At 38.4% G+C, this 11,027-nt stretch overlaps 1 non-coding gene across 1 annotated transcript; it reads left to right on the forward strand.

Moving 5' to 3' along the window:
* Positions 1–8,048: 8,048 nt before the first annotated feature.
* Positions 8,049–8,156, forward strand: LOC148576191 (small nucleolar RNA R71). Its single transcript, XR_015904067.1, has one exon. It is a non-coding gene; the product is annotated as a small nucleolar RNA R71 (small nucleolar RNA).
* The last annotated feature ends 2,871 nt before the right edge of the window (positions 8,157–11,027 follow it).

Consider the following 11,027-nt stretch of genomic DNA (forward strand, 5'->3'; position numbering starts at 1 on the left):
ACTCAAGAGTTCCTAAGTTACCTTCCCAAGCCAAGAACATAACATTCTACTCTAAAATCCAACCAAGAATTTTATCAAACACTTGGAAGGCACAAAGATAAGCATAGTAAATTACAAGACTTAAAGGAATCTACAACTACAAAAGTAAGAGATTAACAATAGAAAGGCAAAATAATAGAAAAGTAAACTCATAACTAAAAGAAGCATTTTAACAAACACATAGAAGGCAATGAAAGTAAACAACATGAATTGCAAGAATTAAAGAGAGATCTAACTAGAATAGCAAGAGATCAACAATAGAAAAGGAAACAATCATGAAACAACAAAGAACTTACCAATTGCATTGAAGAAGAAGAAATGTAGATCTAAAAAAGCAAGTTCATAAACTACAACTACCAATACAAAAAATTACAAGAGAAGAAGGATTCTACAATCTACAAGAGAACAATTGAAGATGAAAGAGGAAAATTAAGAGAGAAGAAAAAGAAGTAGATCTAGATCTAAAACCTAATCCTAATTCTAGAGAGAAGTGAGAGCTTCTCTCTCTAAAATTAACTAAAGCATAATAAAAATAAAATAAAACTCAACTAATGACTAGATGTCTCATCCCTCTTCAATCCTTAGGTTAAATAACATCAGAAATGAGTTGGATTGGGCCCACAAGGTTTTAGAATTCGCTGGCCAATAATTTGCTTTTAATGAATCACGTGCAAATCGGCGCGTACGCATACATACCGCGTGCGTGCCCCCTAAACGTGATACAACTATAGCATATCTTATATCATTTCGAAGCCTCGGATGTTAGCTTTCCAACACAACTGGAACCGCATCATTTGGACCTCTGTAGCTCAAAGTGGAAAGAGGTCGGCTTGACAGCTTTTGCGATTCCTTCATTTTTTCATGAGTTCTCCATTTTTTACATGCTTTTTCTTCATTCCCTTGATCCAATCTTTGCCTCCTAAATCTGAAATCACTTAAAAAACATATCAAGGCATCTAATAGAATCAAGGTGAATTAAATTTAGCTATTCTAAGTCCTAAAAAGCATGTGTTCACTCTTAAGCATAATTAAAGGAGAATTTACAAAACCATGCTATTTCATTGAATAAATGTGGGTAAAAGGTGATAAAATCCCTTAAATAAAGCATAAGATAAACCCTACAAATGGGGTTTATCAACCTCCCCACACTTAAACTAAGCATGTCCTCATGCTTAAACCAAGAGAGAGTGGTGCACGAAATTGTGATGTCCAGGCTCGAACAATCCCTGGCAACGTGAAAAACTTGGTACGCGGAATCGTGATTACACTTTAATTATGTAGAGTTCATTGCTCTTTCTTTCCCCGGCAACGGTGCCAAAAACTTGTTGCACGAAATTGTGATGTCCAGGCTCGAACAATCCCCGGCAACGGCGCCAAAAACTTGGTACGCGGAATCGTGATTACACTTTAATTATGTAGAGTTCATTGCTCTTTCTTTCCCTGGAAATGGCGCCAAAAACATGATGCCAAAACCACGGTTCACAACTCCGTGTAACTGACCAGCAAGTGCACTGGGTCGTCCAAGTAATACCTTATGTGAGTAAGGGTCGAATCCCACGGAGATTGTTGGTATGAAGCAAGCTATGGTCACCTTGCAAATCTCAGTTAGGCAGATATAAATTGATAATGGTGTTTTCGAATAATAATTGATAGAATAGGGATAGAAATACTTATGCAAAAACTTGGTACGCGGAATCGTGATTACACTTTAATTATGTAGAGTTCATTGCTCTTTCTTTCCCTGGAAATGGCGCCAAAAACATGATACCAAAACCACGGTTCACAACTCCGTGTAACTGACCAGCAAGTGCACTGGGTCGTCCAAGTAATACCTTACGTGAGTAAGGGTCGAATCCCACGGAGATTGTTGGTATGAAGCAAGCTATGGTCACCTTGCAAATCTCAGTTAGGCAGATATAAATTGATAATGGTGTTTTTGAATAATAATTGATAGAATAGGGATAGAAATACTTATGTAAATCATTGGTGAGAATTTCAGATGAGCGAATAGAGATGCTTTCGTTCCTCTGAACCTCTGCTTTCCTGCTATCTTCATCCAATCAGTCTTACTCCTTTCCATGGCTGGCTTTATGCAAGGGCATCACCGTTGTCAGTGGCTACATCCCCTCCTCTCAGTGAAAAATATGCTCACATGCTCTGTCACAGCACGGCTAATCATCTGTCGGTTCTCGATCATGCTGGAATAGGATTCACCCTCCTTTTGTGTTTGTCACTAACGCTCAGCACTCGCGAGTTTGAAGCTCGTCACAGTCATTTAATCATTGAATCCTACTCGGAATACCACAGACAAGGTTTAGACTTTCCGGATTCTCTTGAATGCCACCATCATTCTAGCTTACACCACGAAGATTCCGATTAAGAGATCTAAGAGATACTCATTCAATTCGAATGTAGAACGGAAGTGGTTGTCAGGCACGCGTTCATAGGGAATGATGATGATTGTCACGTTCGTCACATTCAGGTTGAAGTGTGAATGAATATCTTAGAAGCGAAATAAGAAGAATTGAATAGAAAACAGTAGTACTTTGCATTAATCTTTGAGGAACAGCAGAGCTCCACACCTTAATCTATAGAGTGTAGAAACTCTACCGTTAAAATTACATAAGTGAAAGGTCCAGGCATGGCCGAATGGCCAGCCCCTCTGATCTAAGAACCAGGCGTTCAAAGATGGTCTAATACAATAGTGAAAGGTCCTATTTATAATAAACTAGTCACTAGGGTTTACAGAAATAAGTAATTGATGCATAAATCCACTTCCGGGGCCCACTTGGTGTGTACTTGGGCTGAGCTTTATCTTTCCACGTGCAGAGGCCATTTGTGGAGTTGAACGCCAGGTTTGGATCCATTTCTGGCGTTCAACTCTGGTTTTTGATCCATTTCTGGCGCTGGACGCCAGATTTGGGTAGAAAGCTGGCGTTAAACGCCAGTTTATGTCGTCTATTCTTGGCCAAAGTATGAACTATTATATATTGCTGGAAAGCCCTGGATGTATACTTTTCAACACAATTGGAAGCGCGCCATTTTGAGTTCTGTAGCTCCAGAAAATCCACTTTGAGTGCAGGGAGGTCAGAATCCAACAGCATCAGCAGTCTTTCTTCAACCTCTGAATCTGATTTTTGCTCAGGTCCCTCAATTTCAGCCAGAAAATACCTAAAATCACAGAAAAACACACAAACTCATAGTAAAGTCCAGAAATGTGAATTTAACATAAAATCTATTAAAAACATCCCTAAAAGTAACTAGATTCTACTAATAGTGTTATTGATTCTCCTAGTTTAGTATGATGATTCTTGAACACAGCTATTTTATGAGTCTTGGCCGTGGCCCTAAGCACTTTGTTTTCCAGTATTACCACCGGATACATAAATGCCACAGACACATAACTGGGTGAACCTTTTCAGATTGTGACTCAGCTTTGCTAAAGTCTCCAATTAGAGGTGTCCAGGGTTCTTAAGCACACTCTTTTTTTTTTTTGCTTTGGACCTTGACTTTAACCGCTCAGTCTCAAGTTTTCACTTGACACCTACACGCCACAAGCACATGGTTAGGGACAGCTTGGTTTAGCCGCTTAGACCAGGATTTTATTCCTTTAGGCCCTCCTATCCACTGATGCTCAAAGCCTTGGGATCCTTTTTATTTGCCCTTGCCTTTTGGTTTTAAGGGTTATTGGCTTTTTGCTCTTGCCTCTTGGTTTTAAGAGCTTTTGGCTTTTTCTGCTTGCTTTTTTTTCTTTTTCTTTCTATATATTTTTTTTTTCGCCTATTTTTTTTTCTGCAAACTTTGTTCTTTGCTGCTTTTTCTTGCTTCAAGAATCATTTTTATGATTTTTCAGATTATCAAATAACATGTCTCCTAGTCATCATTCTTTCAAGAGCCAACATATTTAACATTCTTAAACAACAACTTCAAAAGACATATGCACTGTTCAAGCATACATTCAGAAAACAAGAAGCATTGTTACCACATCAATATAATTAAGCTAAGTTCAAGGATAAATTCGAAACTCATGTACTTCTTGTTCTTTTGAATTAAAACATTTTTCATTTAAGAGAGGTGATGGATTCATAGGACATTCATAACTTTAAGACATAGTTACTAATTACTAATGATCATGTAATGAAGACACAAACATAGATAAGCACATAACATATAAAACGAAAAACAGAAGAAAGAAGAACAAGGAATGAATCCACCTTAGTGATGGTGGCGTTTCCTTCTTGAGGAACCAATGATGTCCTTGAGCTCTTCTATGTCTCTTCCTTGTCTTTGTTGCTCCTCCCTCATTGCTTTTTGATCTTCTCTTATTTCATGAAGCATGATGGAGTGCTCTTGATGTTCCACCCTTAGTTGTCCCATATTGGAACTCAATTCTCTTAGGGAGGTGTTGATTTGCTCCCAATAATTTTGTGGAGGAAAGTGCATTTGAGGCATCTCCGGAACCTCATGGTAATGAGTTTCTTGCGCCTCTTGAACTCCGTGAATGGACTCTCTTGCTTGCTCCATCTTCTTCTTAGTGATGGGCTTCTCTTCCTTAATAGGAATGTCTCCTTCTATGAAAGCTCCAGCTGCGTAACATAGATGGCAAATGAGGTGAGGGAAGGCTAACCTTGCCATAGTGGAGGACTTGTCAGCCACCTTGTAGAGTTCTTGAGATATAATCTCATGAACTTCCACCTCTTCTCCAATCATGATGCTATGGATCATGATGGCCCGGTCTATAGTAACTTCAGACCGGTTGCTAGTGGGAATGATTGAGCATTGAATGAACTCCAACCATCCTCTAGCTATAGGCTTGAGGTCCAATCTTCTTAGTTGAACCGGCTTGCCTTTGGAGTCAATCTTCCATTGAGCTCCTTCTACACATATGTCCATAAGGACTTGGTCCAACCTTTGATCAAAGTTGACTCTCCTTGTGTAGGGGTGTGCGTTCTCTTCCATGTTTGGCAAGTTGAACGCCAACCTCACATTCTCCGGACTAAAATCTAAGTATTTCCCCCGAACCATTGTAACATAGTTCTTTGGATCCGGGTTCTTACTTTGATCATAGTTCTTGGTGATCCATGCATTGGCATAGAACTCTTGAACCATTAGGATGCCGACTTGTTGGATGGGATTTGTTAGAACTTCCCAACCTATTCTTTGAATTTCATGTCGAATCTCCGGATACTCATTTCTTTTGAGTTTGAAAGGGACCTCAGGGATCACCTTCTTCTTGGCCACAACATCATAGAAGTGGTCTTGATGGGCTTTGGAGATGAACCTTTCCATCTCCCATGACTCGGATGTGGAAGCTCTTGTCTTCCCTTTCCCCTTTCTAGAGGATTCTCCGGTCTTAGGTGCCATCAATCGTAATGGAAAAACAAAAAGCTTATGCTTTTACCACACCAAACTTAGAATATTGCTCGCCCTCGAGCAATAAACAAAAGAATAGAAGAAGAAGAAGAAGAAATATGGAGAGGGAGATGGAGATGTGGTTTCGGCCAAGAGGGGTGTAGAGGGGTGTGTTGTGTGAATTTGATGAAGAATGGAGGGCTTTATATAGGGAAGGGAGGGGGGTTAATGTTTGGCCATATGGGTGGGTTTGGGTGGGAAATTGGTTTTGAATTTTTGAAGGCAGGTGGGGTTTATGAGGTAGGTTTATGGGGAAGAGTGGATGGATGTGAGTGGTGAAGAGGTGATGGGGAAGAGAGTTTGAGGTTATTGGTGAAGGGTTTTTGGGGAAGAGTGTTTATGGGGTTGTGTGAAAGAGAGTGGTGGGAAGAAGTGAGTGGAGGTAGGTGGGGATCCTGTGGGGTCCACAGATCCTGAGTCGATCCTGTGGGGTCCACAGATCCTGAGTAGATCCTGTGGGGTCCACAGATCCTGAGGTGTTCAAGGATTTACATCCCTGCACCCATTAGGCATGTAAAAATGCCTTTGTACCCAACTCTGGGCGTTCAGCGCCAGGTTGGTGGCCATTTTGGGCGTTCAACGCCCATTTGTGTGCCATTTCTGGCGTTGAACGCCAGAACCATGCCTGTTCTGGCGTTCAGCGCCCAGAAGCTGCCCATTTGGGCGTTTAGCGCCAGAACCATGCTCTGTTCTGGCGCTGAACGCCAGACAGATGCTCCTACAGGGTGTGATTTTTCTTCTGCTATTTTTGATTCCGTTTTCAATTTTTATATTTATTTTGTGACTCCACATGATCATGAACCTAAGAAAACATGAAAAACAATAAAAATAAGAATTAGATAGACATTGGGTTGCCTCCCAACAAGCGCTTCTTTAATGTCAATAGCTTGACAGTGGGCTCTCATGGAGCCTCACAGATGTGCAGAGCTTTGTTGAGACTCTCCAACACCAAACTTAGAGTTTGGATATGGGAGTTCAACACCAAAGTTAGAGTTTGGTTGTGGCCTCCCAACACCAAACTTAGAGTTTGACTGTGGGGGCTTTGGTTGACTCTGCTTGGAGAGAAGCTTTTTCTGCTTCCTCTCCATGGTTGTAGAGGGAGATCCTTGAGTTTTAAACACAAGGGAGTTCTCATTCCATTGAAGGAATATTTCACCTCTGTCAACATCAATCACAGCTCTTGCTGTGGCCAGGAAAGGTCTTCCTAGGATGATGGATTCATCCTCTTCCTTTCCAGTATCCAGGACTATGAAATCAGCAGGGATGTAAAGGCCTTCAACCTTTACTAACACGTCCTCTACTTGTCCATAAGCCTGTTTTCTTGAGCTGTCTGCCATCTCTAGTGAGATTTTAGCAACTTGCACTCCATAGATTCCCAGTTTCTCTATTACAAAGAGGGGCATGAGGTTTATTCCTGAACCAAGGTCACACAGAGCTTTAAAGATCATAGTGCCTATGGTACAGGGTATTATGAACTTTCCAGGATCCTGTCTCTTCTGAGGTACTGTCAGTTGATCCAGATTATTCAGTTCATTGATGAACAAGGGATGTTCAACTTCCCAGGTATCAATGCCAAATAATTTGGCATTCAGCTTTATGATTGCACCAAGAAACTTGGCAGTTTGCTCTTCAGTAACATCCTCATTCTCTTCAGAAGAGGAATACTCATCAGAGCTCATGAAGGGCATAAGGAGGTTCAATAGAATCTCTATGATCTCTAGATGAGCCTCAGAGTCCTTTGGTTCCTCAGAGGGAAGCTCCTTATTGATCACTGGACGTCCCAGGCGGTCTTCCTCCTTGGGATTCACGTCCTCTCCTCTCCTCACAGGTTCGGCCATGGTGCTTATGTCAATGGCCTTGAACTCTCCTTTTGGATTCTCTTCTGTATTGCTTGGGAGAGTACTAGGAGGGATTTCAGTGATCCTTTTACTCAGCTGGCCCACTTGTGCTTCTAGATTTCTAATGGAAGACCTTGTTTCATTCATGAAACTTACAGTGGCCTTAGATAGATCAGAGACTAGATTTGCTAAATTAGAAGCATTTTTTTCAGAGTTCTCTGTCTGTTGCTGAGTGGATGATGGAAAAGGTTTATTATTGTTAAACCTGTTTCTTCCACCATTGTTAAAGCCTTGTTGAGGCTTTTGATCCTTCCATGAGAAATTTGGATGATTTCTCCATGATGAGTTATAGGTGTTTCCATAAGGTTCACCTAAGTAATTTACCTCTGCTATTGCAGGGTTCTCAGGATCATAAGCTTCTTCTTCAGAAGATGCCTCTTGAGTACTGTTGGATGCAGCTTGCATTCCATGCAGACTCTGAGAGATCATATTGACTTGCTGAGTCAATTTTTTATTCTGAGCCAATATGGCATTCAGAGTATCAACTTCAAGAACTCCCTTCTTCATAGGCGTCCCATTACTCACAGGATTCCTTTCAGAAGTGTACATGAACTGGTTATTAGCAACCATGTCAATGAGTTCTTGAGCTTCTGCAGGCGTTTTCTTTAAGTGAATGGATCCACCTGCAGAAGTGTCCAGTGACATCTTTGATAGCTCAGATAAACCATCATAGAATATATCCAGGATGGTCCATTCTGAAAGCATGTCAGAAGGACACTTTTTGGTCAACTGTTTGTATCTTTCCCAAGCTTCATAGAGGGATTCACCTTCTTTCTATCTGAAGGTTTGAACATCAGCTCTAAGCTTGCTCAGCTTTTGAGGAGGAAAGTACTTGGCTAAGAAAGCCGTGACCAGCTTATCCCAAGAGTTCAGGCTGTCTTTGGGTTGAGAATCCAACCATAATCTAGCTCTGTCTCTTACAGCAAAAGGGAAAAGCATGAGCCTGTAGACTTCAGGATCTACTCCATTAGTCTTAACAGTATCACATATCTGCAAGAATTCAGTTAAGAACTGAAAAGGATCTTCAGATGGAAGTCCATAAAACTTGCAGTTCTGCTGCATCAGAGAAACTAATTGAGGTTTCAGCTCAAAGTTGTTTGCTCCAATGGCAGGAATGGAGATGCTTCTTCCATGTAAATTGGAATTAGGTGCATTAAAGTCACCAAGCATCTTCCTTACATTATTATTATTTTCGGCTGCCATCTCCTCTTCCTGTTCGAAAATTTCTGAAAGGTTATCTCTGGATTGTTGTAATTTAGCTTCTCTTAATTTTCTCTTCAGAGTCCTTTCAGGTTTTGGATCTGCTTCCACAAGAATGTTCTTATCCTTGCTCCTGCTCATATGACAAAGAAGAAGGCACAGAAAAATAATAATAATAATAGAGATCCTTTATACCACAGTATAGGGATCTCTGTGTGAGTAGAAGAAGAGGGGGAGACAAAGAATGTAATATAATGGAAGAAACACAACTGTGAGGAGGCTAGAGATGTGAGATGAGATGTTAGGATATGAATGAATAAATAGAGTAAGATGGGGGAGGGAAAATTTTCGAAAATTATTTTGAAAAAGAGTTAGTGATTTTTGAAAATAGTTTTTGAAAAATGTTTAGTATTTTTTTTCGAAAATTTTTGAAATAAAAAATAAAAATAAAAATAATTAGTTAATTAAAAAGAAATTTTTGAAAAAGGGGGAGATATTTTCTAAAATTAGAAAGAGAGAATAAGTTAGGTGGTTTTGAAAAAGTTAAGAAACAAACAAAAAGTTAGTTAGTTAGTTGAAACAAATTTTGAAAATCAATTTTGAAAAGATAAGAAGTTAGGAAGTTAGAAAAGATATTTTGAAAATATATTTTTGAAAAAGATAAGATAAGAAGATATTTTTGAAAAGATATGATAGGAATTAGTTTTTGAAAAAGATTTGATTTTTAAAATCACAATTAATGACTTGATTCATAAGAAATCACAAGATATGATTCTAGAACTTAAAGTTTGAATCTTTCTTAACAAGCAAGTAACAAACTTCAAATTTTTGAATCAAAATATTAATTGATTATGTTATTTTCGAAAATTTGGTATAAAAATAAGAAAAAGATTTTTGAAAAATATTTTTGGAATTTTCGAAAATAACTAAGAATTTTGAAAAAGATTTGATTTTTGAAAAAGATTTTGAAAAAGATAAGATTTTCAAATTGAAAATTTGATTTGACTCATAAGAAACAACTTGATTTTAAAAATTTTTGAAAAGGTCAACTCAAATTTTTGAATTTGATGAGAGAAAAATGGAAAGATATTTTTTTTGATTTTTGAATTTTTACGATGAGGGAGAAAAACACTAAAAAGATGCAATGCATGAAATTTTTAGATCAAAACATGTGATGCATGCAAGAATGCTATGAATGTCAAGATGAACACCAAGAACACTTTGAATGTCAAGATGAACATCATAGACACAATTTTGAAAAATTTTTAATGCAAAGAAAACATGCAAGACACCAAACTTAGAATTCTTTAATGCTTAGACACTAAGAATTCAAGAATGCATATGAAAAACACCATACAACACAAAACAAAAAATCATCAAGATCAAACAAGAAGACTTACCAAGAACAACTTGAAGATCATGAAGAACACTATGAATGCATGATATTTTCGAAAAAATGCAAGATGCATATGCAAGTGACACCAAACTTATGATATGACTCAAGACTCAAACAAGAAACAGAAAAATATTTTTGATTTTTTTTTATGATTTTCTAAATTTTTTTGGATTTTTCGAAAATTAATTGAAAAAGGAAAATAAGAATTCCAAAATTTTTAATATGAATTCCAGGAATCTTACCATGTTAGTCTAAAGCTTCAGTCTAGGAATTAGACATGGCTCACTAGCCAGCCAAGCTTTCAAAGAAAGCTCCAGTCCAAAACACTAGACATGGCCAATAGCCAGCCAAGCTTCAGCATGTAACACCAGAGTATATTGCTCTTGATAACAAATTGCTGCTCATCATTTATCAAGTATGTAACTTGTCTCTGATGGTTTGGAAGCCTCAGTCCAAAAGAATTTAGACATGGCTTTACAGCCAGCCAGGCTTCACATGCTTCATGAAACACTAGAATTCATTCTTAAAAATTTTGAATAAATTTTTGAAAACATTTTTATTATATTTTTTTTTTCGAAAACAGATGAAAAAATTTTGAAAATATTTTAGAAAAATTTTTGAAAAGAACGAAAAGAAAATTACCTAATCTGAGCAACAAGATGAACCGTCAGTTGTCCAAACTCGAACAATCCCCGGCAACGGCGCCAAAAACTTGGTACGCGGAATCGTGATTACACTTTAATTATGTAGAGTTCATTGCTCTTTCTTTCCCTGGAAATGGCGCCAAAAACATGATGCCAAAACCACGGTTCACAACTCCATGTAACTGACCAGCAAGTGTACTGGGTCGTCCAAGTAATACCTTACGTGAGTAAGGGTCGAATCCCACGGAGATTGTTGGTATGAAGCAAGCTATGGTCACCTTGCAAATCTCAGTTAGGCAGATATAAATTGATAATGGTGTTTTCGAATAATAATTGATAGAATAGGGATAGAAATACTTATGTAAATCATTGGTGAGAATTTCAGATGAGCGAATAGAGATGCTTTCGTTCCTCTGAACCTCTGCTTTCCTGCTATCT

This window comes from Arachis ipaensis, chromosome B1 (genome assembly GCF_059453495.1).
Source record: "Arachis ipaensis isolate K30076 ecotype BB chromosome B1, ASM5945349v1, whole genome shotgun sequence".
Taxonomy (NCBI): domain Eukaryota; kingdom Viridiplantae; phylum Streptophyta; class Magnoliopsida; order Fabales; family Fabaceae; genus Arachis; species Arachis ipaensis.